This window comes from Dendrobates tinctorius, unplaced genomic scaffold, assembly GCF_039654945.1.
Source record: "Dendrobates tinctorius isolate UK_male_01 unplaced genomic scaffold, ASM3965494v1 ptg000125l, whole genome shotgun sequence".
NCBI classification, from domain to species: domain Eukaryota; kingdom Metazoa; phylum Chordata; class Amphibia; order Anura; family Dendrobatidae; genus Dendrobates; species Dendrobates tinctorius.
In genome coordinates, this window is record NW_027361793.1 from 8,470,640 (window position 1) to 8,488,354 (window position 17,715).

Consider the following 17,715-nt stretch of genomic DNA (forward strand, 5'->3'; position numbering starts at 1 on the left):
GGTCCTATTTTTCTTTTGCCACTACCATCAGATCCACCACCAACACCATCATTGCCAGCTGCCAACCCCCACCCAATTCCACGGCCTCTTCCACCAGCCTTCCTCATTTTTGGTAGAAATGTAGACAAAATCCAACAAACTATATAGTAATGTAAAACAAGGTACAAGGTGTCTATAGGACAGGGGAGATTTTGAATTTCTGCAGACACTTGTGGACACTGGACACTTTTGGATTGTGTGAGGCCCACTGAATATCAGAGCGCTATGTCACAGGCTCGATGGCACAGGTGGGAAAAAAGTGACTACAGGATAAGGGAGATTTTGAATTTCTGCACACACTAGTGGACACTGGACACTTTTGGATTGTGTGAGGCCCACTGAATATCAAAGCGCTATGTCACAGGCTCGATGGCACAGGTGGGAAAAAAGTGACTACAGGATAAGGGAGATTTTGAATTTCTGCAGACACTAGTGGACACTGGACACTTTTGGATTGTGTGAGGCCCACTGAATATCAGAGCGCTATGTCACAGGCTCGATGGCACAGGTGTGAAAAAAGTGACTACAGGATAAGGGAGATTTTGAATTTCTGCACACACTAGTGGACACTGGACACTTTTGGATTGTGTGAGGCCCACTGAATATCAGAGCGCTATGTCACAGGCTCGATGGCACAGGTGTTAAAAAAGTGACTACAGGATAAGGGAGATTTTGAATTTCTGCACACACTAGTGGACACTTTTGGATTGTGTGAGGCCCACTGAATATCAGAGCGCTATGTCACAGGCTCGATGGCACAGGTGTGAAAAAAGTGACTAGAGGATAAGGGAGATTTTGAATTTCTGCAGACACTAGTGGACACTTCTGGATTGTGTGAGGCCCATTGAATATCAGAGCGCTATGTCACAGGCTTGATGGCACAGGTGTGAAAAAAGTGACTACAGGATAAGGGAGATTTTGAATTTCTGCAGACACTAGTGGACACTGGACACTTTTGGATTGTGTGAGGCCCACTGAATATCAGAGCGCTATGTCACAGGCTCGATGGCACAGGTGTGAAAAAAGTGACTACAGGATAAGGGAGATTTTGAATTTCTGCAGATACTAGTGGACACTGGACACTTTTGGATTGTGTGAGGCCCACTGAATATCAGAGCGCTATGTCACAGGCTCGATGGCACAGGTGTGAAAAAAGTGACTACAGGATAAGGGAGATTTTGAATTTCTGCACACACTAGTGGACACTGGACACTTTTGGATTGTGTGAGGCCCACTGAATATCAGAGCGCTATGTCACAGGCTCGATGGCACAGGTGTGAAAAAAGTGACTACAGGATAAAGCAGATTTTGAATTTCTGCAGACACTAGTGGACACTGGACACTTTTGGTTTGTGTGAGGCCCACTGACGCTGTATGGTGTGAAAAAATGCACGCTCAGTACCTCAGCAGGACAAAAAAAAAATTGGGATTGCTTTTAAAAAAGCAGTTTGCAGAGCAGTGGGTAAACAGCAATGCAGCTGTCAGGAAGCCTTAGAAGGCAGCCTAACAACCAACACCGCTGATCCACCACAATATAGCCTCCCCTTGCACTGCACACACAGTGACTGGTGTGTTGTACAGGCAAAATCGCTAGCAGCAGAAGCAGTTTTTTCTTCTTCCCTGCCTAACGCTCTCCCTACAGAATCAACAACCTCTCCCTATGCTAAGATCGGCAGAAGTAAGATGGCGGTCGGCGTGCACGCCCTTTTATAACCTCTGTGACGCCCACCAAAGCAAGCCAATCACTTGCATGCCCTTCTGAAAGATGGTGGTGACCCCTGTCTATGTCATCACGTTGCCCACAGTGTCCGTGGATCCTGATTGGCTGAAAAAGAGCACAAAACAAACTTTTGAAACGCGACTTTGGCGCGTAAGTCGCCGACCTCGTGGCCGACCTCATCCTAGGGTCGGGTTTCGTTTCATGAAACCCGACTTTGCCAAAAGTCGGCGACTTTTGAAATTTTTCGACCCGTTTCGCTCAACTCCAATTATAACACTTGCGTTATAAAATGACTAATATTTATTAATTTCTTTATTAACAGTAATCAGCGAAAAAAAATATATTAAAAGAAAATTTAAAAAGAAAGGGAAAAGAACCTACAAAAACGGGGGAAAAAAAGGAGAGATGCCTTACAAGGAGAACATCCTCTCAAGATAGCCACCATGAAACCACACAAATGATGACAAATCCTACAACATGTATAGAAAAACAAACTTATACCATGAAATTTCTGAATAAAATATTCTTTCAAAAGATGTTTTTTGGTCTTATTTCTATATATATTGTTGCACAGTTCTTGCTGGAAGCTAAAAATTGCATAAAAATTATTTATATAAAAATATTATTTATATAAAAAAATATCCATATAAAAATTATTAAAAATATATATTTAAAATTACTTATATTATCCTTTCTTTATTAAATTGGTTGTGCAGTAAAATTTGCGGTATATAGGAGTAATGATGTTCACGATATTAAGCAACATATTAAAATATAATTATCATTGAATTAGTGGTAGGGTATTGCATGTGCTCAAAAAAAGCCACATTCAAAATCAAGACAAAAAAACGAGAGGAGACAGGAAAAAAGACTTCAGGGAAACACCAGAATGAGACACCGCTGTTAATTATAACAGGAAAGTATATCACTTCCTTTCCAGTACAGATAAAAATTATGTGAAAATATATACAGTTGTGGCCAAAAGTATTGACACCCCTGCAATTTTGTCAGATAATACTCAGTTTCTTCCCGAAAATGATTGCAAACACAAATTCTTTGGTATTATTATCTTCATTTAATTTGTCTTAAATGAAAAAACGCAAAAGAGAATGAAGCAAAAAGCAAAACATTGATCATTTCACACAAAACTCCAAAAATGGGACAGACAAAAGTATTGGCACCCTCAGCCTAATACTTGGTTGCACAACCTTTAGCCAAAATAACTGCGACCAAACGCTTCCGGTAACCATCAATGAGTTTCTTACAATGCTCTGCTGGAATTTTAGACCATTCTTCTTTGGCAAACTGCTCCAGGTCCCTGATATTAGAAGGGAGCCTTCTCCAAACTGCCAATTTTAGATCTCTCCACAGGTGTTCTTTGGGATTCAGGTCTGGACTCATTGCTGGCCACCTTAGAAGTCTCCAGTGCTTTCTCTCAAACCATTTTCTACTGCTTTTTGAAGTGTGTTTTGGGTCATTGTCCTGCTGGAAGACCCATGACCTCTGAGGGAGACCCAGCTTTCTCACACTGGGCCCTACATTATGCTGCAAAATTTGTTGGTAGTCTTCAGACTTCATAATGCCATGCACACGGTCAAGCAGTCCAGTGCCAGAGGCAGCAAAGCAACCCCAAAACATCAGGGAACCTCCTCCATGTTTGACTGTAGGGACCGTGTTTTTTCTTTGAATGCCTCTTTTTTCTCCTGTAAACTCTATGTTGATGCCTTTGCCCAAAAAGCTCTAGATTTGTCTCATCTGACCAGAAAACATTCTTCCAAAACGTTTTAGGCTTTTTCAGGTAAGTTTTGGCAAACTCCAGCCTGGCTTTTTTATGTCTCGGGGTAAGAAATGGGGTTTTCCTGGGTCTCCTACCATACAGTCCCTTTTCATTCAGACGCTGACAGATAGTACGGGTTGACACTGTTGTACCCTCGGACTGAAGGGCAGCTTGAACTTGTTTGGGTGTTAGTCGAGGTTCTTTATCCAACATCCGCACAATCTTGCTTTGAAATCTCTTGTCAATTTTTCTTTTCCATCCACATCTAGGGAGGTTAGCCACAGTGCCATGGGCTTTAAACTTCTTGATGACACTGCACACGGTAGACACAGGAACATTCAGGTCTTTGGAGATGGACTTGTAGCCTTGAGATTGCACATGCTTCCTCACAATTTGGTTTCTCAAGTCCTCAGACAGTTCTTTGGTCTTCTTTCTTTTCTCCATGCTCAATGAGATACACACAAGGACACAGGACAGAGGTTGAGTCAACTTTAATCCATGTCAACTGGCTGCAAGTGTGATTTAGTTATTGCCAACACCTGTTAGGTGCCACAGGTAAGTTACAGGTGCTGTTAATTACACAAATTAGAGAAGCATCACATGATTTTTCGAACAGTGCCAATACTTTTGTCCACCCTCTCTTTTATGTTTGGTGTGGAATTATATCCAATTTGGCTTTAGGACAATTCTTTTTGTGTTTTTTCATTTAAGACAAATTAAGTGAAGATAATAATAACAAAGAATTTGTGTTTGCAATCATTTTCAGGAAGAAACGGAGTATTATCTGACAAAATTGCAGGGGCGTCAATACTTTTGGCCACAACTGTATATACAAAATTTTTTTTTTTTTTTTTAAATCCTTTCCTTTGATATACTTTCCTGTTATATTTTAATATGTTGTTTAATATCCTGAATTTTATTACAGAAATTTATATATATTTTGTCTATTAAGTGTCTATCATGTGTTCAAGCAATGAACTTTGACATCCTTTTGAATCAGGTGACCTTTTAGACGCCGAGCACCTGAATGACAAGTGTACTGTTTTTTCTATTTAAGAACCTTTTCATGATACTTGCATGTGGTTTTTTTCCGGAGGAAGGAGTTCTGTGAAACTTCGAAATGCGTCAAATAAGGACCACTATAATAATAATTGTTCATAGTGATTCGCAGCGCGGATTGTCTGACCACTTTTTTCCTATCCTGCATCTTCAACAGTTGAACACATTAATACAAGACTGATGTTAGTTATAGTATAGCTTTTAGAATTACGGTAGGTCTAATAAGAAGCCATACACCATGTGTCCATCACAAGAGCAGCAGAGATTTTTATCCACTTGAAATAAGAAATGAAGGTTCCTGCAAGTAGAGATCCATCAGAAAGTATACTGAAAAATTGTATAACTTCACTACATGAAAACTAACACTCATTTTCTCGACATATGTATAATGCAAGCAAAGGAAAGAACTCATAGAGTATTACTTCAAGTAAAAGCAGCTAGTATCTCACGTACAGTACCTCTGAGCCGATTCCATGTTGAGCTTAGTGCAACTTTACGCTCATCAATCTACCAATAGTAGCAACGATTATCAGAGGCACAAGAAGCTGGTGCTAAAACACTTAGACCCCAATTCATCATGAGTATGTTTTTAAAGTCACTTTTTTCATGACACGTGTTATTCGTGTTTCTGGCACCTTGTTCATGAATTCTGTGCAAAGACAAGAATCGTCTTTATTTTTGTCTCTAACGTTTTTTGAGACTTTTTAATGCACATTTTGCAACATGGCACAAAAATTGCATGAAAAAGTACTTCTGTACACATAGTACACAAACGGGACTGGAGTAAATTTGTGCAAAATTGCCACTGTTTGAAGAGTCACAAAGGATGAATCAGGCAAAAATATCTGGAAATGCCAAATCCAGCTCACAATAGTGATGGTGGTTAAAAAAAAAAAAAATCAGATGAACACATAAAAAAGTCATTTTAAAAAAAGCACAAATTAAAGGAAGAATTAGGTGCAAATGAAGAATATGCAAGAAGCACAAAAAAATAGACAAAAATGGCTCAAATGCAATAATGAATCAGGCCCTAGCTTATTTCATCCCATCTATATATATAACCGTCTTATCCTACAGGCAGGCAGCGACCAATCAGCAGCAGGCACAGTCGGGCGCAGCGCTCAATCAGGCGCAGAGCTTAATCTGTAAAAAATAGAATTAAAATAAAAAAATTGTTATACTCACCTTCCGACGGCGTCCGATCTCCTTTCCACGCGCCCGGCCTCGCGGTCCCAGTAATGCCTTGCGGTTAGACCGGAGATGACGTCACTCTCGCGAGAGTGTGATGTCATCAGCGAAGTTTCGTGCAAAGCATTACTGGGACCGCAAGGCTGGGCGCGTGGAGTGGAGATCACAGGCCGTCGGAAGGTGAGTATATAACTATTTTTTATTTTAACAGAGACCATGCATACCAGTAAAGGGGGGTGAGGGTGACCATGCATACCAGGATAGGGGGGTGAGAGGACCATGCATACCAGGATAGGGGGGGGTGATGGTGACCATGTATACCAGGATAGAGGGTGAGGGGACCATGCATACTAGGATAGGGGGGTGAGGGTGACCATGTATAACGGGAAAGGGAGGTGAGGGGACCATGCAAACCAGGAAAGGGGGGTGAGGGGGACCATGCATACCAGGAAAGGGAGGTGAGGGGACCATGCATACCAGGATAGGGGGGTGAGGGGACCATGCATACCAGGATAAGGGGGTGAGGGTGAGCATACATACCAGGATAGGGGGGTGAGGGTGACCATGCATACCAGCAAAGGGGGGCATGCATACCAGCAAAGGGGGTGAGGGTGACCATGCATACCAGGAAAGGGGGGTGAGGGTGACCATGCATACCAGCAAAGGGGGAGGGGGATCATGCATACCAGCAAAGGGGGGTAAGGGTGACCATGCATACCAGGAAAGGGGGGTGAGGGTGACCATGCATACCAGGAAAGGGGGGTGAGGGTGGCCATGCATGCCAGGATAGGGAGGTGAGGGTGACCATGTATAACGGGAAAGGGATGTGAGGGGACCATGCTTAACAGGAAAGGGGGGTGAGGGGGACCATGCATACCAGGAAAAGGGGGTGAGAGGGACCATGCATACCAGGAAAGGGTAATACACAAGAAAAAAACTGCGATCAAAAATTCCAACAATACATAAAGTATGCAAAAATCAGATATTTTTTTAAATACAATGGTAGTAGGAGGGGAAGGGGTCCACAAAACAGCACATGTTGAAAAAAGGGGCGCTCACAGGAACATCATAATAATCATCATATAGATATATACATGTGTGTGTCCTTTCTCAAAGAGCACAAGTGGGGATACATCTCAGAGAGTACTTATCTAGTAAAAATATTGCACATATCCCACATGGCCTAAGAGGTAATAAGAGCACCTGCAATACCCTCATTAATAGTGATTAATCACCCTGATATGACATTACCAGATTAGTGAGCGGGAGTAAATCCTGGAGCGTCCACCCCCAACGCGCGTTTCGGCTGACTATGCCTTTCTCAAGGGGTACAGGAAAAGAGGGAAAGGGGAGTTTAAAAAGCCCCACCAACCAAAAAAATGGCGACTGCTAATTAGACACAGGTGCCCTGAAAGTAAGCACACCAATTGCAGTGAAAGCTGCAGCATCACGTTAGTATGGATGCCTGTCAAATGACAGCATCAAGAACGCCAAAGCCGCTTGATGATGCGTGCGATACCATAGTAACGAGACGCCCAGCGGTGTCGGCGTCACATGCCCGTGACGTCACATCACGTGACCATCACCGCAGCAACCTTAGCCGCTTAGTGATGCATACACTGCCATGGTAACCAGACGCCCGGCGGCGTCAAGTGCCCGTGATGTCACATCACGTGACCATTACCGCAGCAACAAGAGATGCCGAGAGCCCATGGACGGACCGGGACCATGACGCGCACACGTACAGCGGCTGCAGATGAAATTACATAAAAGAGCAATTATTGGACACCTATGAATACAGTCTATACATGGTAAACTATTAGGTCAAAAATGGGGATGAGCAGATATCCACAATATAACATATAATTTAGATGATATATCACCAGAATCGACAATTATATAACAATAATACAGCATAGTAATATACATGACAAATAACTATATCACATAAATTAAATTTTAACTTCAATTGCGGCATATCTTCATTTCTTGATGGCATATGATGACAATCCAGAAGGCCAGATTATATATATGCCGTGGAACCAATATTGGAGTCCATACTGGAATAAATCGATCGCTTGACATAAAGTAGATGAGGCTAGATAAAAAATATATAAAAAGTTAAAACCAAAACATGTGCATGTTAAATTATAGTAGATCACAAAAATGGGACAAAGCTAATATTTTCATTAAGTCCTTTGGGTTGCACAGTATCCAAAGCTCAAATCCACCTGGTCTCACGTTGGGCTAATCTAGAAGAGATCCTCCCGCCACGAATACCGGGGTCAACCACATCAATTCCCCTAAATCTAAGTAGGGAACCATCACAATTATGATGTTGTTTGAAATGGCGAGGTAGGGTCCTGAGCGTGCATATATCATCATGGGTGGCTGCTGCCTCAATTCCCAGTACATGTTCACGGACACGTACCTTAAACTGTCTTGTAGTTAATCCTATATAGATTAAATTACAAGGACAGACCGCAAAATAGATAATATTCTTGGAGACACATGTGATGTGTCTCCTAATCTCGTACGTCCTTGATCCTGCAAAATTAAAAAATGTATTGGCCCGATCAACATTTGGACATGCAACACATCTGCCACATAGTCTTCATCCATGCTCAGGCCCAACGCCATCAATAAATGCGGATCTGGAATCACCCTGATAATGACTCCGGACAAGGCAATCCTTAAGGTTTTTAGAACGTCGAATAGGGACACTAGGTGCCTTAGGGAGAAACTGTTTTAGAACTGGATCAGCTTGAAGGATGGGCCAGGCTCTCTTAAGACAATCCTTCATTCTTGAGAATTGTGCATGAAAATTAGTAACAAAACATATTTGATTAGTTGATTTACGGTCCCTTCGAGTGTATAGGAGGGAATGACGAGAGGAATATTTTGCTCTATGATACGCCCGCTTGATTGTGCGTCTACCATAACCTCTTTCATGAAAACGTACAAAGAGATCACGTGCCTGCATTTCAAATTCATGATCACTAGAACAAATCCGCCGCAAGTGGAGCAACTGTCCGGTGGGGATTGAATCAATCATATATCTCGGGTGGGAAGAGGAGGCGTGCAGCAGCATATTTGTCGAAGTCTGCTTTCTAAAGATGGTGGTTTGTAATACACCATCACTGTCCCTCCGCACAGTCACATCAAGAAAATTGATCTTGTCCATGTCACCGTGATACTAGGTGACATAGATATTCTGGTCATTCATATTCAAAATACTCATTAATTCACTTAGCTGTTCGGTGGATCCCTGCCAGATCAAGAATATATCGTCGCTGTACCACATCCAAAGGGGGATGCAGTCCATCGACTACTGATCTGACAGGGCGAGGTCCTTCTACCACAGCCCCAGGAAAAAATTTGCATATGCCGGTGCAAAGGAAGCCCCCATTGCAGCACCCTGGAGCTGCAGGTAGAAGGACCCCTTAAACACAAAAAAAATTATGAGTCAGTGAAAACTCGAGGAGCTCTAAAATAAGGTCGGTGATCCCCCTGGGTAGACTGGACATCTCAAGATAATATTTAGTTGCTGTTAGGCCATCACTGTGTTTGATATTTGTGTAAAGCGATTCAATATCTCCCGTTACCAACAATGTGTCCTGTCCAACATGGGGACCGTCGACCCTCCTCAAGAACTCACTAGTGTCGAGTATGAATGACGGAAGATTCTCAACCAGAGGCTGTAATTTAGAGTCTATCCAGCGATTGATGTTCTCCAAGAAGTTCCCCGACCCTGAAATGATTGGACGTCCAGGCGGGCATTCCAAGTTCTTATGTACCTTAGGCAAGAGGTACAGACTTGATATAGCAGGTTCATGTACCTGCAGTGCCAAAGCCAGCTCTTTCGTTATAACACCATCCAAAACCGCAGCATCTAAGATTTTAAGTAGTTGCCCGGTGAAGGATGAGAGAGGGTTAAACATTAGATGTTTATAGCATGTTTTATTATTTAACTGTCTAAATGCTTCCTTCTCATAAAGGGCCTTAGGCCAAATTACCACATTGCTCCCTTTATCAGCCGGCTTTAAAACTATATCCGGGAGTGACCGCAAGGTGTCCAATCGGGAACGCTCATCTCTGCTCAGGTTGTCACGTGCAACCTCCCCAGGGATCCTGAGGAAGTCATCAGCGACAACCCTAACAAAGAGATCGATACTAGGGCAGATGGAGAAAGGGGGAACTTCTTGGACTTGGTTCTAATCGACGGAGGGAACTTACCTCCCTCACTTGAATATTGTTCGGCGGACAAATCCTCCAAATCCTGTAATGCTAGTTGTTCTTCCTCTGTTGGGAATAAAGTATATAGATGAGGATCAAAAAAGTGCCTTTTAAATAGAAGAGATCTAGCAAAAATATGAAGATCTTTAATGGCAGTGAAAGAGTCAAAACCAGCCTTAGGTGAGAAACTAAATCCTTTACTTAAAAGTGAAATATCACTCTCTGTGAGTATATGAGAACTCAAATTGATTACCTTGTTATTGATCTTTTTGCGTTCTGGTGATCTATGTTGCATACGTCTATATGGATGGAAATTGGCATCCCTCATCCGTCCCAATCTAGATCCAGAGCGGGTCATAATAGACAAAGTAGACCATTCAGAGGAATCACTCATATTGGACAAGTATCTTTCTGAGGGCACGCGAGGGGATGACGTCACTCTCGTGAGAGTGTGGCGTCATCATCGATGTTTCGCGCAAAGCATTACTGGGACCGTGAGGCCGGGCGCGTGGAGTGGAGATCACAGGCCGTCGGAAGGTGAGTATATAACTATTTTTTATTTTAAGAGACCATGCATGCCAGGAAAGGGGGGTGACGGGACCATGCATACCAGTAAAGGGGGGTGAGGGTGACCATGTATACCAGGATAGAAGGTGAGGGGACCATGCATACCAGGAAAGGGGGGTGAAGGGACCATGCATACCAGGAAAGGGGGGTGGAGGGACCATGTATACCAGGAAAGGGGGTGAGGGGGAACATGCATACCAGGAAAGGGGGATGACGGGACTATGCATACCAGGAAAGGGGGGTGAGGGGACCATGCATACCAGGAAAAGGAGGTGAGGGGACCATGCATACCAGGAAAGGGGGGTGACGGGACCATGCTTACCAGGAAAGGGAGGTGAGGGGACCATGCATACCAGGAAAGGGGGGTGAAGGGACCATGCATACCAGGAAAAGGAGGTGAGGGGACCATGCATACCAGGAAAGGGGGGTGAGAGGACCATGCATACCAGGAAAGGGGGTGAGGGGGACCATGCATACCAGGAAAGAGGGGTGAGAGGACCATGCATGCCAGGATTGGGGGGTGAGAGGACCATGCATTCCAGGATTGGAGGGTGAGGGGACCATGCTTACCAGGATTGGGGGGTGAGGGGTACCATGCATATCAGGATTGGGGGGTGAGGGGACCATGCATATCAGAATTGGGGCATGAAGGGACCATGTATACCAGGAAAGGGGGTAAGGGGGACCATGCATACCAGGAAAGGGGGGTGAGAGGACCATGCATTCCAGGAGTGGAAGGTGAGGGGACCATGCTTACCAGGACTGAGGGGTGAGGGGTACCATGCATATCAGGATTGGGGGGGTGAGAGGACCATGCATATCAGGATTGGGGGTGAGGGGACCATGTATATCAGGATTGGGGTGTGAGGGGACCATGCATACCAGGATAGGGGGGAGGGGTACCATGCATATCAGGATTGGGGGGTGAGAGGACCATGCATATCAGGATTGGGGGGTGCATTATTGCATTATTATTAAAACTTCATAAATAAACTACATACAGTACATATTCTAGAATACCCGAAGCGTTAGAATCGGGCCACAATCTAGTTGTTAAATAATATCTTGCCACTTTTTTTCAAGCAAATGGTTGGAGAAAATGTAAAAAAATGGCTTTCCTGTTTACAGCTCAAGTATGTTCTTATATAGGTCCCTACTGAATTCAACTCCACCTCTTCCTCCTCCGCGGTTGCACCCACATCACCATGAAGATTCTATAATAAGGAGATGCCATATAATAATATCACATACAATCGTCATATATCTGCATGAACAAGTAATAACCATGTGCCTGGAAGTCTTTCTTCCTAAAGTTAGAAATAAGGGAAAAAGCAAGGGCCTATTAAAGTTTAAGAGTATAATAAAAGTTATTTTTCTCCTCTTGCAGGTCGGTTCAGGGGCTTATCTACAGCATTATAGAATGCTGTATATCAGCCCTGAAAGGTGATGGCTGTAACTCGTATCGGCCAAACCTGGTGACAGGTTCCCTTTAAGATAAATTCTATCACTAAGCAGCAAAAAGAGGATTTAAAGATCCTCCCAAAAATTGATTACCTGCCCAGGCCTCAAAAAAAATGCAGTGGACAAATTTAACACAGGTGAAAAAATGCCAATGAGACAACCACTCACAACCTGCCAATCCATGGAGGGGGTGGCTGTTTGGCATATTAGTGCACAAAAAAGGACTGTATGCGGTTCTGTTCACACACAGTCGATGCAGACCATCTGGCTTACAGCCTATCGGTCATGCCCATACTATTAAATTAGGCGGGCTGCCAGTGTTGTCTAGATTGCATCCCATGTGAACAGACACCACGGTTTACAGAGCCAAATGGGCCCAACTGCACCCTGAAAAATAAAGTGCAAAAAACACATACAAAAATATGTGAGGTATTAGTTGATATTGTGGTCAAAATATGAAAGCTTGCAGAAAACTGGGCAAACAGCTCTGTCTTTTTTCGGCTGTTTTTTCATTTTTTTGGAGGATCTTTAAGTCCTCTTTTTGCTGCTTAGTGATGGAATTGGTGTTAGGATTCACAAGTGTGAGGACCAGAGGTGTATCTAGGCTTTCTGGCACCCGGGGCAAGAATTTGGTTCGGCGCCCCCCCCCCCCCGAGTACATATGCAACTTGCACACTTAGCCATGTACCCACGAGCTGCTCTCCCTAATGCTCTCAATGTTCATTAAAAAACTGAAAGCAGGATGAGCTGCTCGTTGTCACAAGACCATAACTATGAAAATCGCATATGAGTGAAGTGTCCATGTGATGACTACTGGAACCTGCAGAGCTGAATCCTGACATTGCAGCTTCTGAAGTCTCACAACGAATGCACTGTACACTTTTAGGATTCTCCCTTGCCGATGTACAGTCATGTCAGCACAAGTATGTGATTTGTATACTTCTAGCCACATTCCGACTAGACATGCCCGGCCTCGCTCAGTTCATTTTTATTGAGTGAGGCCACAGACGTCTAGTCAGCATGTGACCGTATGTATGTAAATTACCGGCATGAGAGAATCTTCACAGCGTTCAGTGAGCACTGTGAGAATTCAGAAGTCTGCAGTCACATAGAATGACTGCAGACTCAACACAAACATGGACAACCCCTTTAATGTTCCTAACAAATAAAAACATGAGAATTAGTCAGTATCACAACTAATATTTACATCCAGGTACCTTATAGATGATGTCATCTCTGGAGTCGTTCTCCTTTTCTTCTTCTTGTCCAGACCCCATGATGAGTTTTCTCATCCACAGCCGTCTCTGCAGACTTCCATCTTCTCCGGTCTTCTGCAGCAAATCTCCACACGATGCCCTTAAAGATAGAAGTGTCATTATAATGCTCCTAAATAAAAATATATGCAATATACTGTCGCAGCACACTATTCCCCTCCCTCCTCATACTGTCTCTCTAACATCTCACCTGTTCACCATACTGTCTCCTCATATATTTACTCCCTCACTCTTTATACTGTCTGCTCGCACATACCCCAACTCCCCACACTGTCTGCACACATCCCATCACCCTCACTCCCCATACTGTGTCCACATACATTCACCCATTCGCACCCCTTACTGTCTGCACCCATCCCCCATACTGTTTCCTCATACATGCCCTCATACATACTCTTCATTTTGTGTCCTCAAATCTCCCCACACACATTAAATACCACCCCCACTCCAAATCCCCCCATCCCCAATCCTCCACACACATTAAGTACCCCCAATCCCCACTCCAAATTCCCCCATGCACATTAAATCCCCCATCCCCACTCCAAATCCCCCTACACATTAAGTATCCCCCATCCCCACTCAATAACCCCTCTTCCCTACTCCCAAATCCCCCCACACATTATGTACCCCAATCCAAATCCCCCCACACATTATGTACCCCCACTCCAAATCCCCCATACATTAACCCCCATCCCCACTCATTAACCCCCATCCCCACTCATTAACCCCCCCACATTAACCCCCATTCCCAGTCATTAACCCCCACACATAAACCCCATCCCCACTCATTAACCCCCCAGACATTAACCCCCATCTTCACTCATTAACCCCCCACTCCACTCATTAACCCCCTTACTTAAACCCCCTACACATTAACCCCCATTTTCACTCATTAACCCCCACACATTAACCCCCATCTCCACTCAATAACCTACACACTCATTAACTGCCATCTCCACTCATGAACCCCCCACTTATTAACCCCATCCCTACATTAACCCCATCTCCACTCATTAACCCCCACACTCGTTAACCCCCCATTCATTACCCCCCCTCATTAACCCCCATCCCCACACATTAATACCCATCCCCACACATTAACCCCCCACACATTAACACCCATTCCCTCTCATTATCCCCATCCTCACACATTAACCCCCAACCCCACATTAACCCCCATCCCCACACATTAACCCCCATCCCCACATTAACCCCATCTCCACTCATTAACCCCCCCACTCATTAACCCCCATCCCCACATTAACCCCATCTCCACTCATTAACCCCACACATTAACCCCATCTCCACTCATTAACCCCCCACTCATTAACACCCCCTCATCTCCCATCTTCGGTGGTTCTTCAGCTCCACAGGGGAGCACACTTACCACCAGTGTTTGCTCTGGGCGCCGGGGAGTGACGTCAGCAGCATGATCACATGACATGATCACGCAACTGACATCGCTCTGACCCGGCGGTCAGAGCTTCAATTGTACTGGCGTCTGTATAGACGCCAGTACAATTGCTGCCTGGGAGCTGGCGCGGCATCCTTCTCTGCGACGGCTGTCACCTTGACAGCTGACACAGAGAACCGCCGACTCTCAGGCCGGGGGGGCGGCAGAATGCAGCCGCCAGGGAGGACACTGCGGACCGCTGCATTAGGTGGCCCGACTGCGCCCCCTGCTGCCTGCGCCCGGGGCAACTTCCCCGGCTGCCCCCCCTGGATACGCCTCTGGTGAGGACCCAACTAATACCTCACATATTTTTGCATGTGTTTTTTGCACTTTATCTTTCAGGGTGCAGTTGGGCCCATTTAGGCCCCTCCATGGATTGGCAGGTTATGAGTGGTTGTCTCATCTGCATTTTTGCACCTTTGTTGAATGGGTCCACTGCATCCTGTTAGTGCATTTGTTTGGAGGCCTGGGCAGGTAAACATCTCTGCCTTTTTTCTGCTCCCTTTAAGATAACCCTAATGATTGTCTACATGCATCCACTGAAAGCACAAGTGCTTACCATATGCTTGCAATATACAGTTTACCCTTTCCTAAAGACCACCTTTTTCAGATGACCATGCCGTTACCCAGACCAGGTTTGCTGTGACCATAAATAATGAATACTAATACCAACCATTTTCCTTGAGAAAAGCACCCCTGAGAAAACTACTTTTCATTGCAATTTTGGATGGCCATCTCAAAGAGGTTTGAAAAAAGCTCTTTAGAAGAAATCTAACAGCTTCCCCAAGCCCCCAAACGACCATATATTTATTGCTCCCACTTGCCCTTCCAACAACCTAATTTTTTGTGTTATTGATTTATTCATATGTCAAAAATCAATTTTGCAAATACAGTGGCAATATGCTAATTATTGGGGGACTAGTGGTGGGGGCATTGTTTTCCCCACACTAATCATTCCAAGCTTGAGTGACATGATTTGCAAGCACAGCATCAACACGAGCTCTTTTGAAATCTCTGCCTCCCTGACAATGAGCAGTAAGTCTGGTGTTTTCATTGGCACACTATGCTTGCCTAGAGAGGAGGCGCAGGTGATGTAGGACACAGCCAATTGCAAGATTTGCAGTGCTGGGAGTCCTACGTCACAATTGTCTTCCTGCACATTCGCAGTGCCAATAAACCAAGGATGAGTACACCAGGATTACGTTACATTGTCAGAGAGGCAGTGATTTGCAAAGAGCTGGCAGTGATGCCACTGATGCCCTCAGGAGGGAAAATAACGCGATATTGGGATGATTAGTCTGGGAAAACCATGACCCCCACAACTAGATTCCAATTAATTAGAATTATTGCCATTGCAGATATAAAATTGTTTTTTAGCATATGAAGAAATTAATAAAGCAAAAAAGTACTAATTAGGAAGGGTATAATGGTAGCAATAAATACATTGTGGTGGTTTCGGGGCATGAGAAAGCAGTCAGGTTCCCTACTTTCTATTAGCATTTTTGGTTTGTTAGTGATAATTGCAGGAGTTGCTAGAATAGCATTTGTCCAGTACTAAGCAGCATTCTGCTAATAGAGCTTTACTACTTGATACTAATAAATGCGTTGGGAGGTGAGCTTACATTTATAGTTATTATGGACATTTCTAGTCCTTGTCCCTGCAAAATTGGATGAGGGGAACACAGCGTCTACTAAGACAAAACCAAGTTAAAGGCAGCTGAGAATGCGGCAGCTGCTATGGAGACCAGTCACTGATAAATCTGGCATAGTGCCCTGTGAAGTAGGCTGTCTTGACCATCTTGTTTTAGCTATCTACAAATATCATGGGGAACTTACATGGAATTTCCTAAATTTTACTGCTGTGTATTCCAACAGTTCATAGCAACCTATGGAACGCTTCTCCAAAGTACAACATTGCATATAGTAAAACGTTTTTTCTTTTTTTAGTCGCCTATTTCTGTTCCTCTCTTCGCAGCACTAGTGAAGAGCCATATGTTATTGCTCAAGCATCATCCTTACTATATTTCTGTAGTTCACGCATGTGAACAGTTCTTAATAACTTCCGCTTACCACCAGTGGGACTGTTGGAATAAAAGCATGCATATGTCCATTTAGGATATTCTCCCCAGGAAATAACTCAATAGCATTACATTTTAATTCTATTAAGTAAATATTGTTTTGTTTATGTAAAATAAAACCATATTGTTTCCTGATTATCAGTATATAGCAGACCCCAGCTGCACATGTGCCAGGAAACATGTCTTCTCATCTGTTACAGACATCTTGTTTCCTCCCATGAGTGTTGGGTTTGTGCTGTTTAAATAAAGCCCACACTCATAAACTCCAAAGTCCTGCAGCACTACTAATAGTGGTCCTTTCCTGTCCGCTCCTCTGTGGGCAATCGCTTAGTGCTGTGTCTCTTTACAGGATTTTTGCTCCTAATCCAGCTATATTATAAACTGGACCGCCAATGCTTTTACTGTATGATAATTATTTCAACACAAAACGATGGTGACAGAGACACAAATAAGCAGTCATATGCAGAGGCGTAGCTAGAGCTTTTGCCGCCCGGGGCTGTTCCCGAATTTGGCGCCCCCCCCAAAAGGCGGTGAATGGCCTGCTCGGATGCGGGGTCTGGAAAGGAATAAAATGGCCGTGCTTGGGAGGGGGTACCGGCCTGGGCGGTTACTGGTTAGGGATGTTAATGATTAATCACACAGACATTCTGACACACTGCCTGCTCCCAGGCAGCACAGACAGTAATGTGCAGGCTCAGCTCCGCCTCCTCTGCCCCTGGCCGCAGTATAAGTTACACTTACACAGGCTGCCTGCTGTGTGTGTGACACTGACGAAGGATGCCGCCCGCAGGGAGAGCTCAGCAGCTGACTGAGCATGGAGGGAGGCTGGGGAGAGGCAGAGCGTCCTCCTCCCAAATGGTGAG